General features: G+C 39.9%; 1 protein-coding gene and 1 pseudogene across 1 annotated transcript in view; both read right to left on the minus strand.

The window, feature by feature from the left end:
* The window catches only part of UBE3D (ubiquitin protein ligase E3D), a 145370-nt gene that overhangs the window by 15858 nt on the left and 102349 nt on the right, over positions 1-27163 (minus strand). The gene's annotated exons all lie outside the window — the stretch shown is intronic.
* On the minus strand, positions 369-26814 carry LOC137769705 (cytosol aminopeptidase-like; annotated as a pseudogene).

A 27163-nucleotide genomic window follows, 5' to 3' on the forward strand; every position in this document is an offset into this window, starting at 1 on the left:
GAACTGTATACAATTAGCCTTCGTGCCAGTGAGTTTCATTCCCTACTTACAGTGGCACCCAGAATACATTTTACACTAAAGCCTGGAGGCAGCCCTGAGTCGGCTGTGCCACTACCTGTACACCTAAGCCAGTCAAGAGACAGATTACTCAGAAATGCCTCCGGAGGAGATGCTGCAGAGCTCCTTCAATATTCTGGCCTTCTCCCAGACCGAGAACTTATTCCTGAAGTTTGAATTAACTGACGTTTAACACAAGCGTGCACGTCTGCTTCCCTTGCCTTTATGCAGGAGGAAGTAGCTGCTTCAACTTCTGGCCGGGCGAATGAGAACTCCCAAGTTAGAAAAACTGCCCTCAAAAACTGCATCCCTCACTCACTCTCAGAAGCCTGAAGTTCTGTGCTTGTCTCTAACCTTCGCGCTGATTCTCCAGGAGGCGAGCTCTCTGAGCAATGAAGCCCATTAGCTAAATTCTTTTGGAAACCTGACAACCTCACGCTGCGCCCTTGTTCCTGTGGGCACATCTGCTGCCCAGCAGGGGAGTGAAATTGGATGTGTTTTAGACGCACATCTAAAGAGAGTTTTGGACGTGGTAGGTGGTGGACAAGAAAGGCACCTTTACACTTTGGCCACCATCTCTGACATATTCAGATACTCCAGCTTTACCATCGTCCATTCAATACTTGAACTGCTGATTCCAGGGAGCTACTTCATAGGGTGGGATTCACAAAAGAGACAAAGCCCCAGTGATTTTGAATTCCCAAACCTTGCATGCAACACAGCTCCATGGAATGTTCAACAGCCCTTGCCCATGCACATGGACACGGGGGGTGGGGGAGGGAGACGGGGGGGACTACATGCCTCTTCTTGCTGACACTTGGTGTTTTCATTTTCCCAGTAAAAGCCATTTTTATCCACCCACCCTCCACCCCACAAAAGGCAAACCTGCATGTGGGATAGTAATGTCTTATCTAAATTTCTGCCTATCCCTCCATGGGGTCTTGCACGCAGGAGGCTTTCAATATATATTTGTTGGCTGAAATGAATAAATGATTGAATTAATGAGTTACGTAACTAGAATCCAGGCTTAGTTCTTTTCTATGGAGGTGTCAAAAAAAAAAAATGTTTAATAGGATGGAGCTAAAAACAGACTGGGAATTTTGATATTTTCAACTCTAACACTTCCATGCTACTGGGCAAAGCCTCACCCTGGCCAAAATGGGACTTGGCTTAGAAAACACTGCTTACAGCTTTGCCCAGCACTGCTTCACAGGCCTCAAAGTTGAGATCGAGGGGCAGAGACCCTCATTGCCGTTCCCAGCTCTGTGAGGAGGTAACTATCAGAAGGTAGGGGCCTGGGGATTCCGTGGTGATTTTGTTTCCTACAAAAGTTGCTTGTTGGGGTAACGTTGTAAGAATCCAAGAATTAGAATGGGGTGATAACCATTTTCATGATGAAAACACAAACTTAAAGACAACCTCAATCATCAAGTGATTTAAAATGTAGAAATTTAGGCGGGTGGTGACATTGACAAGGTGAAGATGTTCCAAGTGTGATTCTGAACACTGCGGCACTGTCTGGGTCTTAACAATGACCATGAGGACCTACTGTATAGCACAGGGAACCCTTCTCCATACTCTGTAATGACCTATATGGGAAAAGAATCTACAAAAGAGTGGATATATGTATATGTATAACTGATTCACAGTTAAACTTGGCTCACCAAGTTTACAAGGGTTTGCCTTCCATGCACAATTTGTGTCATCCTCGTCTAACTCCAAAGATCTAATCCCACAAGATCACCTATAATTAGTGATGACGCACTCGTAGAAGACAAATGTAGACACCAGAGGTGACGCATCAGCGGTCTTAAAACAATTAATGCTTATCCTCACAAGGCCACCTACACCAAGGCACTTGGGAACAGTTCACCATAGCCATGTCATAGAAGGATGGCAAAATCATTTTTCTTACCTGCAGAAGTAGGTCACAGCAAGAGCCTTTGGCAAAGGAACCAGAGTGGACATGAATGGGTTTTGTGACACAATCTTTTCATTTTTCATCTCAATGCAAGACTCATTCGTTGGTTCACTGTACTCACTAATCGTCTCCCTCCATGGTAACAGGACCAGAATGAGGCTTGGAAGTGCAGTATTTGGGGACACAGCAAAAAGCCCCACTACCAGAATACTGCTGCTACATTGAATAACCAGAGCTCAAGCATTTCAGGCAGCCACTGGGTTTTGTTGTTTTACTTCCAGTGATATGAACATAAAACGGATCACCAGAAACCAGCACACCGATCCGGAGTCTGAGCTAAGCAGTACAGCAGCACAGAGCCTAAAGGTTATAGCATTTCACACAGCAACCTTTTAAACTCCGCATACGGCCCCCATCTGGGACATTTTATTTCTGTTGAGACTTCTATTTAAACTCAACCATTCAGACTTTCCAAAAACAACGTGAGTTATGTGCATTTCACTAGTGCTACTGCCTTCTAAATAATGAATGCCTTTCCCAATGAGGATGAAGAAGGTAGAAAAAAGAGGTAGACAGTAGCAAGAAGGGGAACCGTGACATTCGCAAGTACTGTGTGATCTCAGGAAACCTCATCAGAGGGGCTGAAACGCACCTCATCTAAAGCTTTGTCCTGTCATCCCTCAGAAAGGCTCAACCTGCTTCCTGTACCAGCAGCTTCTCCCTGGCTAATGCTGTGTCTCCTGACCATCAGGCACTTGTGTTCAGACTAACTGATGGTGGACTTTCTTCCCGGGGCACGGACAAATTGTCTCTAGGACACCAGGCTTCTCTGCTAACTCTGTGGTCTTATCGACCTACATTTTTTTTTTTTAATTTAAGTATAGATGATGTACAATATTATGGAAGTTGCAGGTGTACAATATAGTGACTCACAATTTTTAAAGGCTATATTCCATTTATAGTTATTATAAAATATTGGCTATATTCCCTGTGTTGTATAATATATCCTTGTAGCTTATTTTATACAGAATAGTTTGTACCTGTTAATCCCCTCTCTCTCTATATCACCCCTCCCCCCACTGGTAACCACTAGTTTGTTCTCTATATCTGTGAGTCTACCTCGTTTTTGTTATATTCACCATTTTGTTGTATTTTTACCTGTTTTTAAAGGGATGTGCTCTGAAGTTCTGGTAAGGGCTAGAACCCATTCTTTGGCTCCAATTCAGAGTTACTCATTTGGTACAGTCCTTCCTCCCTTCCCCCCCAAAATGCACTAAAAAGCTTTCCTCTGTCCTTTTTCTCCCCCTTACTTTCTTCTTGCTCAGAGCAATCCTATTTCATTTTTCACAGAATATGATTTTCTGTGTTCGCTTTATCATTTTTACCCCCTCAGTGTCATTAATGACCTTCGAGCTATTAATAACCTTCAGTTATTCTATGTTTTTTCCTTCCACCTTCATCCTTATTTTGCCCCCATTTCAGAGCTGAAGGACAACCGTACAATGAGTAAATTGTAAAGTTGTGTCACAGTTCCCCTAGGGACAGTCTCCTTCCTTGCGCTATTAAGTTGGAAAACGGCTTTTTTAAAAAAATCAAGGTTTTGTCACAGAGCAGGTGCAATCCTTACAATGTGAAATTAGTCCTTTTTCCAGTGAAAGTGGTGCAATACTTTACTTGTAACTGCACAAAGGGATTTAGGAAATGGAATATAAAAAAAACCTATCAAGAGCTTTAGAGGGTTATGTGCAAACTTATATGATAGTTTGTTCCTGCAATATAGACAATAAAGCCATGCCGCTGTGGAATGCCAAAGTTTTGCTTTCTGGATTCACCAATGCAAAATCAGTTCATTTAAACTCTGGAGAATGACCTGCTTTTCATTTATGCACACATCCATGTCGTCTCTGTTCCCCACGTTCACTGGGCTCCTCCAATGTGCTAGGCGGAGTGATGAATTAAAAAAAAAGCAAAAGAAAAAAAAGAAATCTTTTTTATCCTGAGAAGCATGTCAATGGTTATCCTCTATGCTAGGCAAGCCGCTCACTTCAAAAATTATCTCATAAATTGTATTTACTTGCAGAAAATGAGGCGGCACAGTAATAATAAACCTGCCTGCAGGCAGATTCACTAAGGCAGATGTGGTTTTACAGCACTCTGTAAAACCCATGACTGTTTCACTAGTTAGTAACTGGCAGCCCAGAGGGCTTGGACCACAGTGGGAGAAAAACAACCAGCCCTTGGATTCTTGCTCTGTGGTTTGCCGCTTGTCTGGCTTTGACTTAGCCTCTCTGAGCCTCAGTTTCCTCCTGTGAAAAACAGGACCAGCTGCACCAGTTTCCAAAGAGTGGTTCTTAGGATTGAATGAGATAAAATCCACAAGGCTTCTATGACTGTGCCTGTTACAGTTTCAGCAGCATGATTATCATGACTGGAGTTTACAGCCTGGGAGACATGACAGCCCTAAATCAAGGCATTCTTTCTTTCTCAGAAGGAGAATGACAGGGCTAATTTCAAGGAGGCAGAGGAGACGGGTTGAGAATTAGCGTCTCCCTCGTCCTAGCCCCGCCCCAACTGCTCTGAGTTGGGCACCTACTTCCTTCACCTACGTACCCCAATTACTCATTATCTCCACGAATGCCCTTCTACATCAGCACCCCGGTCACTGATCCCTCCCTGTCACCATGATCTTTTCCTCTATCTAGCCCAAACTTCTTTAGAGATAGCTTAACTCAGGGAAGTAGTTGACCACTTTAAATGAGTCAAAGAAAGGGAAGAAAATAAATCAATTTTCTTTTTGTTTGGGGATGGAGACGACGGAAGAGGAAAAGAAGGACACAGAGATAACTGGACTAAAAAAAAAAAAAAAGGGGACTTAATAATCCAAACTTAACAACAGAAACTGATGCTTGCTTGTGGAGAGGCCTATCGATTTCATGTGTTCGCCTCAATTTGGCTCACAGAATTATAGAACGCTAGAGCTGGAAGAGATCTCAAAAATCATTCAGTCAAATCCCATCCTTTTAGAGCTAAAGAAACTGAGGCCCAAAGAAGTCTTATATGATGTGCTGACGGCAACCCAGCTCATCGCTGCAGACCTACAACTAGACTAGGTTTCTTACAGTTTCATTCCAAACATAATTTCAAATGATTTGGGTGTAGTATGTTTCGGTGGCTGAGGTTATGATATTTTGTCTCTGTTTCTTTGTTGCTATTGTCTTCATTTAGCGTGAAAAAGATGCAGTCTGACTTGATAAGTCTGGACTGGTCGGATGTACTTTAAGTACCCGGTGATGGTGGTGGAGTGGTCCGTGAATGCTCTGAAATTGCAGGCAGAATTGTAAGTGGATGGACATTTTTCTAGGAATAGGGTGAAAAGCTTTAACACGCTCTCAAAGGTGCCAGCGAGCAAAACAAAGTTAGGTGAGTGGCCTGGGCAGGGAAGAGAGTGGTGAGCCCAGTGTTTCCACGCTCTGCAGGTGCAGACCTGGGGGGTGCAGGGTAGGGGGAAGCTGGCTGGCACAGCAGACTCTGCCATCCACCTTGGCGTCAAGCAGCGTGGCATGACTTCCTACCTTCTTTTGAAATTCATGTTCTGCTCAGTTTGCTGAAAGACAGTCTTCTGCTGCTGGGAGTCGGGAGACTGAAAACCACTGTTACAGCATGCCTGTAAAACCTCAGCGAAGGTGTGTCCATAAATTATGTGTAAATTATTCCTGTCCATAATAATTTACAGCATTCTGCCAAGAGCGCCCCTTCTCCTGACTGTCTTTGTTGCTGTTCTTTTACTCTCGTGTTTAACAATCAAGATGATAGATACCTCTTGTCTTCTCAACATCTTCATGAGTTCCTGCCGGTGGCAAGAAAATAAGGGCCAGGCATTGGAAGTGGCTAGAAAAAAAGAGCCTGAGTCCATCTTTTTTCATTCTGAGAGGATAATGGAAATTACTTTTTCTGTTTCCCTGGCATCTCACAGGCTGATCTTCATCCCAAAGGCCTAGGTGCTGCTATAGATGTAACAGAATCCCCGAGGGATTGTCCATCTTTTTCTTTTTTAATCACCAGAGAAATGCTCTCCCCTCCATTTTTCCAAGACAATAAAGAGTTGAGGGCATATATTTACAAACAAGAAGTTTCAAGTTTTACAGAATGTTCATTAACTTGAATTATGGATGGGGAAAAATGAGAACTAGTAAAAAAGCAATAATGTTTAGAAAGCAATATACTTGGTCATTTTCACCCCAAATTAGAACTTCATGCCCCTAAGACACAAGTCTAAATAATGTTGTTTGTGTTGCATTAACCTTAAGCTATACTATGGCAAAAGTAGATTACAGGAGATCACAAAAAAATAGTTATAACATTAGCAGCAGCTAGCAGGGATATTTTGGCAAGCAATCACTCTTAAAGATTCAGTTATAAACATCAGGATCACGGTCTGGGCCTGTGTGAGTTTGTACGATATTCGAGTACAAATATATGACTTCAAAAATAAGTATCATACTGAAAATTGACCACCCAGAAGACGTTTTTATATTTGAGGTGTTTCTCTTCTTCTGGTTTTACCCCCTGACTTCATGTGTTGATGAAGGTTGGCAGAGCCTGGGGTTGGAGGGGTACTTAGCAATCAGCTGGTTCACTCTCTCTCTCCCATTCTCCCCAAGTCTAACCATTTCTACTACTCCATATGGCCCCTCCCCTAGAATTAGAATTTGTAAAGCTATTCTCTCATTGAATAGTTGGGCGGACACCCAGCAATGTTCCGGGCATTGTGAATTATATTATACAAGTATAAGGTAATGTTCCTGTTTTCAAGGAATTTATCATCTCACTGGAAACCTTGGAACTACATTTAAGCAGCTGTCATACTAAGTGACAGCAGCCAGAGCAGGAAGTGATGAAAACGCAGGAGTTAATCTTATTGTCTTCTTTGGGATCCTCTACAGTACCTAATATCAGGTGTATAACATGGCTTGTTGAGCCAGAGTGGTACAGACAACAGAGCATGGGCTGGGAGATAAGGGGCCACGTCTCCAAGAGTAACAGAAGTCGATGTGTAGAATTAGAAACAGAGGGAATAGTCACAGGGATAAAAGTAACAACCATTTATTCAGCATTTATTTTTTTTCCAAGTACTTCTCATATACTCATTGACTTTATAATTACAATACCCATAAAGTAATACTATTAATATATAGATGAAGAGACAGAGGCTAAGAGGGGTCCTACAGTCAGCATGATGTGGAGGGGTTGAACTTTCACACCACACCTGTCTGATTTCTAAGCCCATGCTTAAAAATGCATCTCGACTCCTAAGTCCTATCATTTCTGAGATTCTGTAAGTGTGTTAAATACCTAGTATTTGATATCTTATTTAATTATGAAATATAGCAAAGCTCATAAAATATTCAGACATTTCTGCAGAAATTTTACTGATATCTAAGTATGTAATGATTTTCTAGTCCTCACATTAATATACCTTAAAGACTTTTACTATAGCATCCTTAAGATAACAACAAACCCTTCACAAATCCAAACTTCTTCTGTTGTTTATATGCATGACTGAACTGCTATGGTTACAAGGTTTTTAAAAGTCACTTTACAAATGAGAAAATGATGGTATCAGGTATTAAGAAACACACCTGAGTTTATTTGATGAAAAAGTTCAAAAGAAGACCAAAGCATTTTCCAGAACAGATTCCTAGTTTAGCTTAGCTGAAGTTCCACGGAAGCATAAGGTTGGGTATAACGAGATATAAACCAGTGCACTGTCTTCTTTGCTGCTATGGATTCATTCATGAAAGAATTATAAGATAGTTTTCACTCTCCTCGACTTCCCTCATGCATAGAAAGAGCAGAAAGACCCTAGTGAGCATGACTCTGGACCTTCCTTACTCCCCCTTGAGGCTAGCGCTTCCAGAGGCCAGGGCAGTGGGCAGCCCCACAAGGAGAAAGTAGAATTCTTAGGATGCAAGTCAGGGGAGGGGTGGGTTAAGTTCCAAAGCGGTGGCGACTCCTGCTCTTCATATAGTTCCTGGCTGTACAAGTGTCAGGATCTGGGAGGGCAGATGATTCTAAGGTCAAGGTCCTTAGCGAAGTTCCCAGAGGCAGCAGCACGGATCTCAATGACTAGCCTGGCACAGAGGGAGTCAAAACCCCAGGGAAACCATTCTTCTGGATTTGGGCAGAGTGCCTTGCCAGGAATCTTTTTCCTTGATTTTCTTGGACTGATAAAGATTGGTTACTTGTAAGAGAATCAATCGACTGATTACTTTAGGAGAGAGAAAACTTGCCTGAGAAAAACAAGCAGACATTGTAGTTTCAACGTCTATCCCCAAAATGGCAAACAGGAAGCAACGTCTCACACACAAAAGTTCACTGTAAACATCACTATCTGAGAAAACAGTACTTCAAACATCACCATATGAAATTACTAAGAAAAGTCTCATTTTCCAAGTCTGATTCCTAACATTAAGGCTCAACTGCTAAAAAAAAAAAGTATATAAATTTTTAAAAAACATATTCACAGAGAGAACTACTATATATTAACACTATAACCAAATACCACACAGTTGGCTGGAGTCATGGGAGAGAAGTGTTTTGGGATGAATTATGGAACAAAGGGGATCCGCGTCTAGCAATTAATCTCTAAAGTCCTTCGCCAAAGTTTCCCTTCTCATCCAGGCTGACAGATGCATTTTGGGATTTGATATCCAGAAAATCCTTGGGAGGAATTCTAAGAGTAACTTTTCTCCGAGGAGGCAAAGTAGTAAAGAAGGCAAGGTAAATTGCCTTCAGTACTCCTTTGATATGCTTCCCTTTTTAGTACAGTAACAGCATGCTGATCTGCAACAACACAATTTAAATGGAAGTTTAAGATATATTACACATTTTGCTGCCCTTAAAAACAGCAATGCACCAAGCCTAAAAAGATTTCATCAGGCACAATTTAACCTTTTCCTGATGATCCAAAGTCAATATTATGAATTACCTATTAGTTCTGTGGTCTCAGGCAAGTCACGGGAACCTCTAAGCATAGGTGTCCTCTTTACCATGTGAATGACAGTACTTCTCTCAGAATGGTGATGGTGGATTAAAGGAGATCAACCCTGTAAAGCACTTAGCACGGAGTCCTTTGCATTCTTAAAAGACTCAAAATGGTAGCTACTGCTACTTTTAACATATTTCCCTGCTTTTGGCTGTGATCTAGAAAATTAGGTTGACCTATGAGTGTAACTTCTGAAGAAGTTACTACATAGGATTTAAAACTTTAAAAGATTTATTTGTCTTTTAGGAAAACAAAAGATCTAACTCCCATTTCTTCCAATATGGTAGACTTGATGTCAGAAGAAGCCCTCTCAATATAAAAGACTAAAAATGCTGAATAAATATTTTTTAAATCTTTAAAGCCCATAGCTGAATTGTCAGGAGAATAATTGAACCCTCCGGTCGGAAAAGAATCCTGCACCTCTTGGTAAGCCAGGGCGGAAGAGTTTCCCAGAGGCCTCTGCCTATCCTTGAAGGTCTCGACTAGAGTGTGAACTTTAACCTGTGGAATTTTGGGGGTCCGAGGACAAGCCTGGGGCCCTGAAAAATAGAAGTTTGGATCAGAGACCCCGGAGATTCCTGCCCCACGCCACAGTGAACAAACTGGGGAAAAATATCCACGTTCTAGAGGCAGACTGTGGGTGAGGCTACTTGCCTGCCTCAGCCTTGACTCAGAGTCTGGCATGGGGGGTGGGGGAAAGGCACCCCTGAGAAACCCTGATCGCAGGTCCACGCTAGAGCGTTAGAATTCACCCTGTTTGGGATCAGAATTCACCCTGTTTACGGGGCCTCACAAATAATCCTCTCTGCAGGAACATACTTTCCACCCAGGCCTCAAAGAACTCCCACAGATAAAGTTCCAAGGAGAGCGCGAGCTTGCCAGTACAGTTACCCAATACGTGAGCAGCTGAGCAGAAACAAGGTGCAGAGCCAGACCCGCAAAGCTGTAGGGATTTTAATTATGGAAGAACATATAATAAGTATGTTTAAAGAAATAAAAGAAGTACCAAAAGTATGCCTAGGGAACAGGAGACTTTCAAAACTTCGGGCAGATCTGAAAAAGAAACAAACAGTATTTCTGGAAATGAAAAATATAAAAATTGACATCAGAAATTTAATGGATAAGGCAAAACATGAGATGGGACATCGCTGAAGAAAGATTAGTGATTAAGACTAAATAATAGGGACTTCCCTGGTGGTGCAGTGGTTAAGAATCCGCCTGCCAATACAGGGGACACGGGTTCGAGCCCTGGTCCAGGAAGATCCCACATGCGCAGAGCAACTAAGCCCGTGAGCCACAACTACTGAGCCTGCACTCTAGAGCCCACGAGCCGCAACTACTGAGCCCGTGTGCCACAACTACTGAAGCCCACGTGCTTAGAGCCCATGCTCTGCAACAAGAGGAGACACCGCGATGAGAAGCCCATGCACCGCAACAAAGAGTAGCCCCTACTCGCCACAACTAGAGAAAGCCCGCACACAGCAACAAAGACCCAACGCAGCCAAAAGTAAATAAATTAATTAATGTAAAAAAAACAACTAAATAATAGTTGTAGCAGGCATAAAAGGTATATTCTGAACAACTTTCACCAAAATTCTGAAAATGTAGATGAAACAGACAAATCTCGAGAATATAAATTACTGAAAGTGATTAAAAAAGAAACAGAAAGCCTGAATCATCCTAAACCTTTACTTCTGCTGAGTCAGCAGTTAAACATTTTTCTAACTTGGAAAACACCAGGTCCAGTTTTACAAATGAGTTTTACCAAACAGGTAATTTCAATCTTATTATAAAGTCTTCCAGAAACAGAAAAAGAAGAAACTCTCTCTCCAAGTCATTTTATGGGCCTATCAAAACCTTGACACAAAAACCCCACAAAGACAGTATAAACGAAGAAAAGTACAAGCTTGTCTCAACTCTGAATATAAATGCAGATCCTAAACAAAAGATGAGCAAACTACAGATCATGACCAAACTGAGAGTAACTCAAGAGTAAGTTTAACATTTGAAAATTTCAGGTAATTCACCATATTAACAGAGGACATGCAGAAAAAAATTGTGTGCAGCCAAAGCCTGGAGTCAAATGTAAAAACATAAATTAAGCTTTGTAATGTTCTTTGTAGGCTAATTACACCTTCCCTGCATACCTGGTAATTCACAGTAGGTAAAGCAGTGAAAAGAGGCTAATTTATTTCTTAAGTAGAAACATGCATATGCAAAAACAGCATATAAAGAAAAGCCAGCCGGGAGAAAAAACATACTTAAAAGAAACTAACACACCATTGTAAGGCAGTTCTACTCCAATAAAGACGTTAAAAAAAAAAAAAGTCCCAAAACAGCCATCATTAAACACATTTATCTCTTTATTCAAAACATTTACTGAGCCTCTCTAACTGTACACTGAGACACTGTACTTGACAAGATGTACAGTAATAAAAGCAAAAAAAGGTACAGCCTTTTTCTTGCATGGCTTACAACTACTAATTGATAAAACAGTATATTTTGGTGGAAAAGTAAATTGATGTGAACTTTCTGGAGAGTGATTTGGCAAAACATATCAAAACAAAAAATATTAAAAATATTCATAACCCTTTGACTTCAGAAATGATTAGAGATTCGGCCAAGGCTTATGGATAGGAATTGTTTCTATAGCATAATTAATTTTTTGTACAAAAAGCTGAATTTATTGTTTCTGAAAACTGCTGAGTAACTTTAGTTTGTTTACAGTCTCTAGTATCACAGATTCAAAACACTGTATTTTGCCTCTCAATCCAATTATATGATCTAAAAAGTGATTAGGCAACTTGTAAACCATTTATTACCATTTATAGAATATGTTAAAAAAAAAATCCTTGCCCAGCAGGATACTAGCTTTATTTTTAAAATTGCTGAATCTTTGCATAAGTTTTAAAAAAGGCACACATATTTCATTTTCTTCTGTGTTTTAAAAAATGCCATCACTTGTTTCCTTTAAACATTTTTCACCCATTTAAAAATGTTTTGAAGTTCAACTGTTCAATTTAAGGTAGAATGTAGAAATTTCATAGTATTTAAATTAAACCTTACCCTTGTCTTGACTGAACCTAAGAACTCTGCTGGAGTCCTTGTTGGCCTCTTGGTCATGCTTTTCCTAAGACGTGGAATCTCATCTTTACTGGTCATCACCTGCTATGTCTAAATGAGCCCATGGAGAATGTGTGCTGTGGCTGGACATGACCCTGCAGACCTATACTGCCCACTGTTATAAACAGCAACGAGCTGACAATCTGTAATCTGCCTTATACAACGTTCAAATAGAGACATCCCCCAGACATGGTCCTCCATTTCAATGCTGGCCTCAAGTAGTCTGGTATGCCACCAGTACGAACTGGTAAAAATTTGAGTGATACCTGTCCCCGCCCCCCCGACCCCCAAGCTATGTCTGTGGCACCTGTTAAGGTTGAAACATTTCTGATGAACTTTGGATTGAAGATGTGCACATAACAGAGAATGTCAGCTAATATCCTTGGCTCAGCATTAATGTTATTGACTTGTATGGTCTCCCCATTCTTGGCTCTGATGACACCTCCTGGCTTGAAGGCTTAGGCTTGAGGTTACGTCCACAGAGAGGGCCAGACCTATTACATTAAGTGGCAAGCTGAGCTTGTGGCCGTCACAATGGCTGAGCACACAGCAGCTCCTCCCACGTCAGCCCTCAGGAAGTTGATGTTTGCAGACACCTTGATAAGATTACCACCAGGGTCAAAGGACACCCCCTTCCCAAAAATACGAGTGGCACTTCACTTGTATTGAGGCTGCCCCTGTAGTGAATCTGCAAGAAGACCACACGTTCATTCCGTCATTTGGCCACACTTTAAAAAGATCCAATTTCTGGGTCTTCAGTCCAAGACTTAGGTGTGATCTAGACCTGAGCTTTACTCTTAGAACTTTAAGATTCTTCTCCATTATTTCTGCAAATATGGTAGGTATCTCATAGGCTGGTGTCTCCATCAAAAAGGAGGCCAAGCTCTGCCCAGAAGCAAATAGGACTCCTTTCTGCCAGGCCTGCGATTCCCCACTTCCACGTAGCTCAGCAGAGACAAGAGTTTTGTCTTTCTGTTTCAGCTCCTCACATTTGTATAGACCAAGATATGCCCCTCCCACTGCCGGGCAACCCCATGGATACTCCTCCACGGATGAGATCTCTCTGTCATGAAGCTGCCTGCAGTCTGCTGGAGTAGCAACGCTGGATTTTTTTGCCTTCATTCTGGTTTTCCTGCTCATTTGTTCCATCTGCCTTTTTACCCAGGATAACAGGATGGTGGAGAAGTCAGGACGCTGGCCATAGAAGGTTTGTGTTTTGCCTGCCTTCGGAGGTGGTTCAGAATGATCAAATTTCTCTTGATATTTCAGAAATCAGTTTATCACGATTATCTCCTGTCCATGTAAACTGTGAAGCAACTTCTTTTCCTTTGGCACAGATTCCTAAAACAAGGCCCTTTGTTATGGCTGTGGTAGGGAGACCCTAGTCCCAAAGATGCTTTATGCCCAGGCCCAGAGAGGGACTCTGTTTATCATCTTAAAAACTGGAAACAGCCTCAGACTTCATACAGATAGTCATACAAATGAATATTATGCAGTCATTAAATATTATGTTTGCAAATCACATTAATGGCCAGGGAAACTGTTCACAAAAATAAAACATTAAGGGAAAAAAGCAAAATCAACACTGTTCATGACTGAATATCATATAGGCATCACAAATCATGTTTCAAAGTGATGGAAGTCAACAGCATAATTGTTGAAAGTCACAGACTCTGGAGTGAGATCTGAGTTTGAATCCCGTCTCTATCACTTAACGAGCTTTGTGAACATGGGCGAACCCCGTCTCTATCACTTACAAGCTTTGTGAACTTTTAAAATCTCTCCGTGATTCAGTTTGCTCATGTGACAAAGGTAGACAATGACAGTACTTATATTAGGGACTCTTGAAAAGATTCAGTGAGTTAATATGTATAAAGCGCTTACAAGAGTGATACATTGTAAATACTCAATAAATATAAGCTATTCTTATTAAATGATATAAGAAACTATTAATGACATAAATGAAGAAAGCAGGATTTAACATTATGCACAGTATGATTCTAGTTTTGTAAAACCAACTGCCTTCTCTTTTCATCACCCTCCCCCCGCAGTTCTCCCCTGCGTGTATGCAGAGAAAACTCCGGAAGGCAAGACACTTAAATGCTAACGCTGAAGGATATGATTCAGGAACTTTTTTTTTCCTTTTTAGACTTTTTCATTTTAAAATGTCCAACAAGCACTATATATTTCTTTTAAAATTAGAGAGAAATTCTTATTTTTTTTTTAAAGGACTCCCGTTTCTTCTTTTTTTTTTTTTTTAATTTTTTTATTTATTATTTATTTATTATTTTTATTTTTGGCTGTGTTGGGTCTTCGTTTCTGTGCGAGGGCTTTCTCTAGTTGCGGCAGGCGGGGGCCACTCTTCATCGCGGTGCGCGGGCCTCTCACCGTCGCGGCCTCTCCCGTTGCCGAGCACAGGCTCCAGACGCGCAGGCTCAGTAGTTGTGGCTCACGGGCCCAGTTGCTCCGCGGCATGTGGGATCCTCCCAGACCAGGGCTCGAACCCATGTCCCCTGCATTAGCAGGCAGACTCCTAACCACTGCGCCACCAGGGAAGCCCTCCCGTTTCTTCTTGTTGGGCCACGGTACTCTGCCTCAGTGCTAGTGTGCTAATTTTTTTTTTTTTTTTTTTTCCACAGAGATCCAATTTAGGGACATAACTTTCAGGTTAGTAGGTAAGATAAGAGAAGGATGACTAGAGGAAAACATATCAAAACTACCAGAATGATGTCTAAAGGAGAATATATCAGAAAGGAAAAATTGGCAGGTGCCCACGTCATGGAGGAGAAAAGTAATTTCCATATTTCCGTGTAGAGAAACGGGTCAGCTAGTGATGACACTCATGATGAAAGTTAGCACAAGGCTGGGGGTAAGGAAAATGAGTTTTTCCCCCATCTATGTTGATTTGCTTAGGTTTTGTGTTCACAGCCTACCAAAGTCAGGACGTCCCATGTATTACGTAGGGACAAAAATTTGAATGATAAGGTTAAGTGACACAGATATGTCTGAAAACAAAGCCCACTTCTTTAAAAAATAAAATATATGATTTGAAGAAGGAATAATACACCAAAGTCACCTTTCTTTTAATCTGAATATATTTTTGTCTTTATAAATCAATCTACTGTTAACAAAAATGTCCCTGGAGTGCTATCATATTTTCTGCCTGCCCAGCATCTTTTGAACACCCTTGAAATGTTTGAGGAATTTCTTTCCTTATTGGCCCTACTTCCCTAGGTCAGAAGCCAGAAAACTTGTTTCCCCAGACCCCTAAAGAAGCTTAAAGGAGGAAATCCCAGCTTGCTTTACCCAAGCCCTTTCTCAGAATTTTCAGTCCATTTCACTGTGACTTGTAAACCTGAATGTAGAAATGGAGTGGGATCCATGTAAAAAGTGAATAAGAATGCAACGTTTGGTCAGATGCTAAACTGGATCCTGGGAGCCACACATACGAACGACTTTCTTTTTTAAGCCAATTGCTATCAACCACAAAAAACCAAAACAAGTCTTCGAATCTCTCATGGACGTCTGAAAACATTATTAATGATGTTACATGTATCATAAAAAGCAGAGGAACAGGAAATAATCTGAATTTTTAAAAATACAGTTCAACTACATCCTGATTTCTGTAATCAGCTCTATACTGCAAACTACCACTTCATCATAGTAAATTTGCAAATGTATGGGGAAGCTTAAAAAGATCTTTTAACACCTGTTTTAGGGACACCAACCACCTTATACAATCACCTCCGCACATTTAGGAAACAAGATTCATTTACCAAGTCTGCTTAAATTTTAAAACATGAACGCATTCAGTGATAATTTTATTTTGCAGAGCAGAAAGAAGCACAAGGGAGCTTCTAAATGTTGGCTCTCATTATACTTCCAATTATTTCAATTATTTCAGATCATGCATAAAGCAGTTTCCCCTCTGACAAAATACTGGTAAAGATATCCAAAGGAATCCAAATAGCAGCAGTCTTTGTACATATGGTAAATTACCTTCTTGGGGGGAAAAAGCTGTAAGTTAGGTGATGTAATATGAATTTGATTTCCTTGTGGAAACACTATTATAACAAAGGCTTGAGTAACTAAATCTATTCCAACTTTAAATATATGACTACAAACACTGTATTTAATCAACTCTTCTGTAATATTTCAAACATGATTCTAAAAAACCAATACGGCAACCAAAATAATAAGCCCATGCCAAGTATGATTCCTGATTGAGTGAGATCATGATAAAAATCAGAGGTTAAAGAAATAAATCTTTCTTTGGGTAAAGGTAAGATATCCATTTAGCCCACAAGCCAATGAACCCTTTCTTAACAACTTTCTTACTTCTTAGGCATGGCTTTTCAATAGCCATGTTTGTCCTGCATACCCTGGGCCCTAATTCTATCCAATGTAATAAACACTGACCTACTAGAATTGTCTGTTGCATCATGAAACTATGATTTTTGGGGGGAAAGGGTCACTTCAATGCTTTAAGAGAAAATGTCATTTTTGCTAAGCTTCTTTTATAATTAAAGGACTAGATAAGGGCTTTCTACAACTAAAAAACAGAAGATTTCTGATTTTCTTAAGATTCCAGTTCCTCAACACCACCATCTATAGTTTGAACCTTAATGTTAAGTCATGGATGTCTTTAAGATGAAGATAACCAACATTTACTTCCTCAGTATTTTCTATCCATCCTTCCAACCCCCAAAGTGTGCATTTATACCATCAACAAGCTTAAAAGCTTTGAAATAAATGATGCTCACACTCAAAAAACAAGTAATTATTGTGTATATATCAAAACTTTCCACCTCAACCTGAAGTCTTATATGTTATCTTACATATTATAATAATAAAGTAAACTATAATCAGTGTGATGATTTCTTTTTTATTTTATTTTTTATGGAAGTACAGTTAATTCACAATGTTGTGTTAGTTTCTGGTGCACAGCAAAGTGATTCAGCTTTACATACATATATGTATATATATATATGTGTGTATATATATATATATATATATATATATATATATATTCTTTTTCATATTCTTTTCCATTATAGTTTATTACATGATATTGAATATAGTTCCCTGTGCTATACAGTAGGACCTTGTTGTTTATCTATTTTATATATAATAGTTTGTATCTGCTAATCCCAAACTCCTAATTTATCCCTCCCTCTCCCCTTTCCCCTTTGGTAACCATAAGTTTGTTTTCTATGTCTGTGAGTCTGTTTCTGTTTTGTAAATAAGTTCATTTGTATCATATTTTAGATTCCACATATAAGTGATATCATATGATATTTGTCTTTCTCTCACTTTCTTCACTTAGTATGATAATCTCTAGGTCCATCCATGTTGCTGCAAATGGCATTATTTCATTCTTTTTTATGGCTGAGTAGTATTCCATTGTATATATGTACCACATCTTCTTTGTCCATTCATCTGTCAGTGGACATTTAGGTTGCTTCCACGTCTTGGCTATTGTAAATAGTGCTGCTGTGAACACTGGGGTGCATGTATATTTTCGAATTATGGTTTTGTCCAGATATATGACCTGGGGTGGGGTTGCTGGATCATACGGTGGTTCTTTTAGTTTTTTAAGGAATCTCCATACTGTTCTCCATAGTGGCTGCACCAATTTACATTCCCACCGACAGTGTATGAGGGTTCGCTTTTCTCCACACCCTCTCCAGCATTTGTTATTTGTAGACTACTTAATGATGGCCATTCTGACTGGTATGAGGTGATACCTCATAGTAGTTTTGGTTTGCATTTCTCTAATAATTAGCGATGTTGAGCATCTTTTCATATGCTTATTGGCCGTCTGTATGTCTTCTTTGGAGAAATGTCTATTTAGACCTTCTGCCCATTTTTTGATTGGGCTGTTTGTTTTTTGGTTAGAGTTGTATAAGCTGCTTGTGTATTTTGCAAACTAAGCCCTTGTCGGTATGTGAGGACTTCTTAAATTGTATCCCTGCTACCTCCTGGCCCAAACCCTCAGATACAGTCTGGCTTCCCTCTAACACCTCTCTTCCCTACATGGTACCAGGATGTTCCCTTTCTTAAGGCTCAAAAGATAAGCCTTAGTCTAGCCTCCCACTTTGCATAGAATACCTTTTTTTCATTTTTTGGTATGCCACTCATTATTTTCAAACTTTTTTATCTTCAAATAACTTTAGACTCAGAGAAAAGTTGCAAAAAAAAGTACAGAGTGTTCCCATATGCCCCTAACCAGCTTCCCCTAACATTAACATCTTCCATAACCACAGGACAACTACCAAAACCAGGAAATTAATATGTGTACAATATTTACTAAGTAAACTACAGACCTTATTCAACTTCATCAGTTTTCATTTGTTGCATTTAGATCCCTAATCCATTCGGAGTTTATTCTTATGTGTGGTGTGAGATATGGATCAAATTTTACCTTTTTCCAAATAGCAACCCCGTTGTTCACAACAGCATTATTCATAATAGCCAAAAAAGAGAAGCAACCAAAATATCCATAAACTGATGAATGGATGAATTAAAATGTGATATATCCATACAATGGAGTATTACTCAGCAATAAAAAGGAAGGAAGCATTGATACATGTTACAACATGAATGAAGCTTCAAAACATTATGTTAAGTGAAAAAGACCAGTCACAAAGACCATGACGCCATCATTTAAAAAAATTCTGCAATTTCAATATATATGTCCCTTTCAGGAGTTGTTTAATAAGAGAATTTATGAATATCCAGGTATAAGGGCTTTCCTCTTTTTTGTTTTTGTTAGAAAACTGTGACTTTTAGCATTCAAGAGCGTCCTTTTTCATATTTAACGCTCTGGGGCTTACATTCTGTGTTGTCTGATATCAGGATCACTACCACTTCTTTTTCTTTCCATTTATACAGTACACTTTTGTCCATCCTTCATTTTTAGAATATCTATTTTAGCTAGGTCTCTGATATAGAACATATATTTGGGTTTTATATTGTGAACCAAATTGTAAATCTTTTTCTTTTAATAGGTAAATTAAGCCTATTCACACTTATTGTTATACCTGATGTGTTTAGTCATAAATCTATCATAATATTTTATAACCATAAATTTAAAAAAATTTCCCTGTGTTTCTTTCCCCACAAGAAGTGTATACTGACATTTAGGAAAGTTTCTTATTTTTGTTCTAGTGTCTACCTTTGTAATTATTCTTTATTTAAATTTTTATTTATTTAATTTATTTATTTTTGGCTGCGTTGGGTCTTTGTTGCTGCACGCAGGCTTTCTCTAGTTGCGGCGAGCAGGGGCTACTCTTTGTTACGGTGCACAGGCTTCTCATTGCGGTGGCTTCTCCTGTTGTGGAGCAAGGGCTCCAGGCGCACGGGCTTCAGTAGTTGTGGCTTGCAGGCTCAGTAGTTGTGGCTTGCGGGCTCTAGAGCACAGGCTCAGTATTTGTGGCACACGGGCTTAGCTGCTCCGCAGCATGTGGGATCTTCCCGGACCAGGGCTCAAACCCGTGTCCCCTGCATTGGCAGGCGGATTCTTAACCACTGCATCACCAGGGAAGCCCTGTAATTATTCTTTTTAAACATCCTTTATTTAACTAGTCACCATCTGGATTATCAGGTTTTGCTTTTGGTAGGAGTATTCTTTATCACCCACTTACTGCCTATACAACAATGAGTTTTTTCTGTTTTCATTTTTCCTTCTCCCTCTCCTCCCGCCTTTTAGTTACATTATTTCTACTTTGCACAGTATGTAACATTTGTGCATTAGTCTTCTACCATCATTCCTGTCACTGTTCTAGTCTAATACGTGCATCTTTATATTTTTAAAGGTCATGATCAGGGCCAGTCCCATGCTGAATTTTTCTCAGCCATTACCAGGGAATCCTCTAGAATAGGGGTCAACATACTTTTTCTATAAAAGACCAAATAGTAGAGACTTGAGGCTTTGTGGGCCATATGGTCCCCAGTGTACTAAAACCCTGCCAATATAGCACAAAAGCAGCCACAGATAATATGTAAACAAAGGTCCGTGGCTGTGTTCCAACAGAACTTTATTTACAAAAACAGGTGGCAGTCCATGGTTTGCTAACCTTTCTCTAGTACATTCTTCAAGAGGGGTTAAGTGCAGGATTAATTCTGTATGGTAAAACTGTTTCAGCATTGCCTTAACATCTGAAGGACAGCTTGGTTGGATATAAAATGCTTTATTCACACTTTACTGAGGTGTTTCTTTGGTTTTGGTTTTTAAATGCTGCTCCACTGTTCCTTTGATTTGTAGTGGTTTTGTTGTTGTTGTTGTTGTTTTGTTTTGTTTTCATTTTTTTTGGCTGCAACATGTAGGATCTTAGTTCCCTGACCAGAGATCAAACCCATGCCCCCTGCATTGGGAGTACCGAGTCTTAACCACTGGACTGCCGTGGAAGTCCCTGTAGTTTTTGGTGGTGGTGGTGGGTTTTTTTTTTTTTTTAATTTGTAGACTTTTAAGTCTGATGCTAGTCTAATTCTTTTGCCTTTGTAAGTTATTTGACCCTTGGGTCAAGGTTTTAGAAAATCTTTCTAAAATCTGTTTTAGTATGATGTGTACCAAAGTTGATTGCTCTAGGTTAACTTGCCCAGGTGCCCAGTGAACCCTCTCAATGTGTAGATTCAGGTCTTTTTCTATTTGTGGGAAGTTTTCACAGGTGTGTGGATTCAGGTTTTTCTATATCTGGAAAAAAATTTTTAATTATAGTTTTATATATTAGCTCTGTACCATAAATTTTTTTAAATTAATTAATTAATTAATTTATTTTTGGCTGTGTTGGGTCTTCGTTTCCGTGCGAGGGCTTTCTCTAGTTGCGGCAAGCGGGGGCCACTCTTCATCGCAGTGCGCGGGCCTCTCACTGTCGTGGCCTCTCTTGTTGAGGAGCACAGGCTACAGACGCGCAGGCTCAGTAGTTGTGGCTCACAGGCCTAGTTGCTCCACGGCATGTGGGATCTTCCCAGACCAGGGCTCGAACCCATGTCCCCTGCATTGGCAGGCAGATTCTCAACCACTGCACCACCAGGGAAGCCCCCATAAAATTTTTTAATGACTCTGTCTGCCTCTTTCATTCCCAACACTTTCTCTTGGACCTGAAGGATGGCAGAATATACCATCCCAAAATATACTGATTTGGCATAAAGATTATTTTGAGGTAAAGGCACTTGAAAAACAGCAAATGCAAGAAAAAACACTCTGACTTTCCTTCTTTTTCTTAAAAGCAGGAGATGAAATTCCCATGTGAAAGATGTCTTCACTGAACCAGAAGAAAAGTAACATTTTTATCATCAAGGAATGTTCTTATCATCGAGACTGAAAGAATTCTATACCATCAGACCTTGTTAAAATAATTATCCTCCTTTAGCTTTTCTACATGGTTCAGTTACTTTTGCACAATTGCTTCTCTCTGCTCAACCTACTATCAAAACATGTAGGTTTGCCATTTCTTTGGGTTTTCATTCCTTATGACGGCTCTTGTGCCATGTAAAATTCATATAAATGTGTATGCTTTTCTCCTGATAATCTGTTTTATGCTACTTTAAACCTCAGGGACAGCCGAAAAACCCTAAGAGGGTAGAGGTAAAAATCTGCCTCCCTTCAGATACTTTTTAACTTCCTTCTTTATGTCATTTTTCATTTTCTTGGTTATTTTCCTATCTTTCTTCAAACCCCTTATTAAATTTTCATTAGAGTATTTTCATTTGGGTACTTTTTAATTAATTCTTCATTTCTGAAATAATTTTGTCTTTTTCTTCCATTTCTTTTCTGAGTTCAGTTAAATCCTTTATTTATCCTGGGCTTTGTCCATTTTGCAATTCTGACTAAGGGTGACTTTTCATATCCTCAAATGCTTGTTTGAGAATCCTTAATTCTATTTGGAGTGTGAACTTACAATTTTCTTTTGCATTATGGGGAGAATTTTCTTGAATTGATGTTTGTGATTTTTCGTTTTCTGATTTTCTTTTTCTTGAAATAAACACATTTATTTATTTATTTATTTATTTATTTATTTTTGGCTGTGTTGGGTCTTTGTTGCTGCGCGTGGGCTTTCTCTAGTTGCGGCGAGCAGGGGCTACTCTTTGTTGTGGTGCGCAGGCTTCTCATTGTGGTGGCTTCTCTTGTTGCAGAGCACAGGCTCTAGGTGTGTGGGCTTCAGTAGCTGTGGCATAGAGCACAGGCTCAGTAGTTGTGGCTCATGGGCTCTAGAGTGCAGGCTCAGTAGTTGTGGTGCACGTGCTTAGTTGCTCCACAGCATGTGGGATCTTCCCAAACCAGGGCTCGAACCTGTGTCCCCTGCATTGGCAGGTGGATTCTTAACCACTGCACCACCAGGGAAGTCCCCATTTTCTGATTTTCTGTAAAGCTTCTCTACTGACTTTACTTTCCTTTTGTTCATTTTTATGATACCGAAAAGCTTTATAAATTCCCATTTTAACAGGTGCCCTTTTCTGTCAGCCTAGCAAAGTCCCAAAGCTTTAGTGGGGTTTTCTGTCAGAGTGTTTCAGTGGTGGGAAAGAGGTATCAATCCTCTGTGTGATTCTCTTTTATCTTAGAGAACCCTAAATTTCCCTTTTCTCCTTCATCCTCTAATTTCTAAAAAGTACTTTTCTTTTTTTCTCTTTTTTTCTCTTCCAAAAGTTATACTTCTGGAAGACTGCTCTATTAAGTGATGCCTACCTTTTAAAATCATGCTTGCCCCTTTAAATCGTGTATGTCTTTAAATGGTGCACCTGGTCCTGTATTGCATCTGGCCCTTTAAAGCACATGCACTTTAAAAATCCCTTCCCTAATCTCTGTGCTCTGATCTGCTTGGACATTTTTCTAGCATTCTAAACTTTAGGCTGGATTTAATCTTTCTAGTGGCCATTCCAAATAGCTCTTAGGTACCTTTGCTAGCCTCTCCTGCCTTCTCTGCAGTTTTTTTTAAGTCTGCTTTTGCTCACCAAAAGCCTTGTGGCAGAGTGGAGATGGGGCAGAAGTATAAGGCATTGAGTGCTGGAACCTGTTGATTTTTTTTTTCTATTTACTCACAGTCACTTTGCAGTTCTGGCACTCTCTGTCTCCAGAATAATGCTAAAGGTGTGGTTCTGTGTAGAATTTTCACAGTTGGGCAGTTGTTTAATGTTGTTTTCACTTTGGGAGACTGATTACTACGCGGCTGCCATTGTTTTCTTATGTAGAAACGTGTGGGGAGCATTTTTAACCTCGGTGATCAGAGAATGGAGAAAGAGAGGGAGACAAGATATTCAATTGAAAAAATGGCCAGTTAAAGGAGAAAAGCAGGGCTCTAGCTGACTGTTGCCAATATTGTGGCAGCAAGAGAAGAGGAAACCTTTAATTTTTGTATCCAGGGTCAAACTCAGGCTGGGGCCTCTCTGGCTGGTTCTTAACACCTGATAATGCACAGTTTTGAGGTTTTTTTGTGGGGGAGGGAAGGACCTAAACAAAATGGTTTACAAAACTGATAAAAAGCATCATCTTCACAGTGAGACTCACCAAGCCTTCTCCATGATGAGATGAAAGTAATCAACTGAAAGAAGAAATTTAATAAACTCTTAAAATACCCAGAGCAGGTTTAGTTTAAATGGATTTTTTTAAAGCACCTAAATATCAGATAGCAAGTTGTGTTTTGGACACCATCACTGGGTTAAAAAAGAAACAATAAAGTTGAGAAAAAAATGAAAAATCCAGTGAATGGTTGAGCTAGTTCTACTGTCATTAAACACAATTTCCTTTCCATTTCACACAAGTCTAAAAGTAAAAACAAAGCCACAATCCATTTGCCTCTAGAAACCACTCTGTAATTTGTGACCTGAACCGCTGACAACATTTAGTAGAAAACTAAAAATGTGGGGATATTTCATTCCCTCACCATGCCACTCACCCACCCCAAGAAAAATTTGACTCCAAAGATGTACAGTAGTGGTAAAATGTGATACTAATTACATTAATTATAAAAATGGCCACACCTTGCCTATATGATTTACAAAGTGCTTTCACATAGGAAGGGTAGCTGTTATTCTCCTTCTATTGATGTAAAAACCAAGGTTAAATCACAGAGAGCCAAAGACGACACTAAAAGTCCTTGCCTTGAATTCTTCAAATATATGGCAATGGCGGATAAAATATGAAGTGAGAAAATTCCAAACCATAGCTACACTCAACGAGCTAAGTATCTCCTTGGGCCAGAAGATCGAAGCGGGGAGTCAGAGCTGAAGCCAGAGATCTGATGGGGCTGAAGTCAAAGTCAGGCTCCAGGGCGGAGTAATAGCCACGAAAGGAGACCCAAGAAAGTCGCTACTGACACCTGCTGGAGGTTACGACTCACACGGACTCCACAGCTACAGCAATGGCAAGAGGCCAGGCTGCCTGCTGGTTCAGGGGGTAAATCTGCAGGAAGCTCAAGAGCAGCACAGAACCCCCCACCCCCATTCTGGACTCGGTTCTGGACGAGGCAGGTTGAAGTAGCTACAAAACTACCCGGAAGGTGGGGCAAGCCCGGGGAGCACTAAGAGGAGAAACTTACACAAGGTGAGAACTTAAACAAAGTGAGCTTGCAAACCAACATTCTAAAACACACGAAGAGACAGAACCCTGAATTAGGCCACAAATTGAACAACTAGAAGATTAGGCGACTCCAGACAAAATTAAAAGAACAGAACAAATGAAAAAGACTTAAAAGCGGGTATATTTAATAGCCTCAGAAAGATTTTTAAAACTTGGTATCATCTAAAGAGAACAGATTGATAATTGCCAGAGGCAGGGAGTGGGAGGGGCATGGGGGGCAAAATGGGTGAAGGGGTCACAAGGCACAAATTTCCAGTTATAAAATGTCCTGAGGATGTAAGGGACAGCATGGTGACTACAGTTCATAATACTGTATTATATACTTGAAAATTGCTAAGAGAGTGGATCTTAAAAGTCTTTGTCACAAGAAAAAAAATTTGTAACTGTGTATGGTGACAGATGTTAACTAGACGTATTGTGGTGATCATTTCGCAATATATACAAATACTGAATCACTACACTGTACATCTGAAACTAACATAACATTATATTCAATTATACCTCAATTTAAAAAACTTGATGCCTTGGAAATGAAAAAAATATCTATTGAACTAAAACTCAATAGTTGGGATAAACACCAGAATGAGTGAACTGGACAATCTAGTAGTGAGGAATTTATCCCGAATGTGCACATGCGCGCATACACACACACAAAAGAACATTTAAGAGATAAGCAGAATAGACTGAAAGACTCCAATATAAGTCTAATAGGAGTTCAACAGAGGAAATGGGGGCAGGGGAGATAATGGAGATTTCATATATAATAGCTAGTGATTTTCCAGAACTAAGTTAAAGACAGGAGTCCTCAGGTGGAGTCGTCTCAGAATACTAAGTAGAATACATTTTTAAAAATCCACACCTACACATCACTGTAAAGCTAGAGTACATCAAGCATAAAGACAGAATCTTACAGACCAGTAGGAGAAAAGAGATGGATTCCATCTGCAGAGCAACAGCAAATAATGTTATAATAGCTGTCTTATCAACAGAACGAGAGGGCAGAAGGCAATGAGTGATAGATCTTCAAACTGAAAAGGTGTACAGAATTCTACACCTAGCTGAGCCATCATTCAAGAACAAAATGAAGACATTTCAGACAGAAAGTCTGTGAAAGGAATACTAAAGGATACGGAATGTCGGGAAAGAAAACAAAAAGTATGACACTGATATGTATATATGTAATGAATATTAAAATATTTAAAATCAATCACTAATTTATTTGTTTTTAAGTGAAACAAAGACAGTAGACGATAACAATGTGGCAGATGTGGGTTATAGGGAAGGAATGTGCTTAACAGGTAGTTAAAATATGGTAAGGTACTTGCCTGTTTGAAAAAGGTAAAGATATTGAACAATTCTGTTTTTACTACAACACTTTAAATGTTTAAAAATTCTAAGAGCAACCACTAAAAGAAGAAACCTGCAAGCTATTGCTTCCAAGCCAGCAGAGGAAATTTTTTAGAAAGGGATGAAAAACCTATCAAGACAACAAGGAATAAGAAATAAGGAAAAAAGAATAAAAGATCAAGTGTGACAACGGAAAAACACACACGTACACCCAACTGTATTATTAATCACAATAAAGTAAGTAGATTTAACTCCCCTATTTAAAATAAAAATACCAAGAGCCACGTCTTCTGTTTGCAGCGCTCTGATTTCTGTTAAAATTATTAGTGTATTTGGGGGACTTAGTGCAGAAAAGCAGCTGATGGTTCAAATGGACAATATCTGAAATGTTTATGGCCTTTACAAATGGGTTTCAAGCTGAAGGTAAATGAGAAGGAAACAATAAGACCAACAGAAACAGAGTCAGAAACATTGGGACTAGAGACAAATGTAGTTGTTTATAAAGAACATCAATCAGCTCTAAAGAGACAAGAAAAGGCACCGGTACTTAAACATTACTTGGCTAATTGTTGACTTCATTTTAGTCTGTTCTGTTATTACAGCTTAGGACAACATACCAGACATCCTCTTGTAGGCTACAGATTTATCAAACCACCTTAAATTATTGCAAGCTAACTGCTGACGCTCACTGCGTGAAGCCCAGGCTGAGCTACAGAAATACTCTCCCTGCAGTCCCAACGTCATCGCTACTCTGGGACCTTCATTCCCAACTTGTAACCTAGAAGGAAGCAACGTGCTAAGGGGGATGCCAGCCTTTCCTCTTTAGACTAACTTAATCCACAAGCTCTCACACTTCTGTGAATCCTTCAACTCCTGACACTTAGCATCAGTGGATTCCTGAGCCGGAGGGATGAGAAACCTGGGGTCTCGGCAGGCAAGTGACTTGTGCCCAGATGGACCTGTTGCAGGTACAGCAGCCAAGACCAGAACCCAGATCCGTCTCCCACCTCCACGCTACGTCGTATGTCAGGTCTACGAGAGTGAGGACCGAAAGGATAATAAAGTAACTCCATTCTTGTTCCTCTCAGCTGCC

Source organism: Eschrichtius robustus, chromosome 9 (genome assembly GCF_028021215.1).
Source record: "Eschrichtius robustus isolate mEscRob2 chromosome 9, mEscRob2.pri, whole genome shotgun sequence".
NCBI lineage: Eukaryota > Metazoa > Chordata > Mammalia > Artiodactyla > Eschrichtiidae > Eschrichtius > Eschrichtius robustus.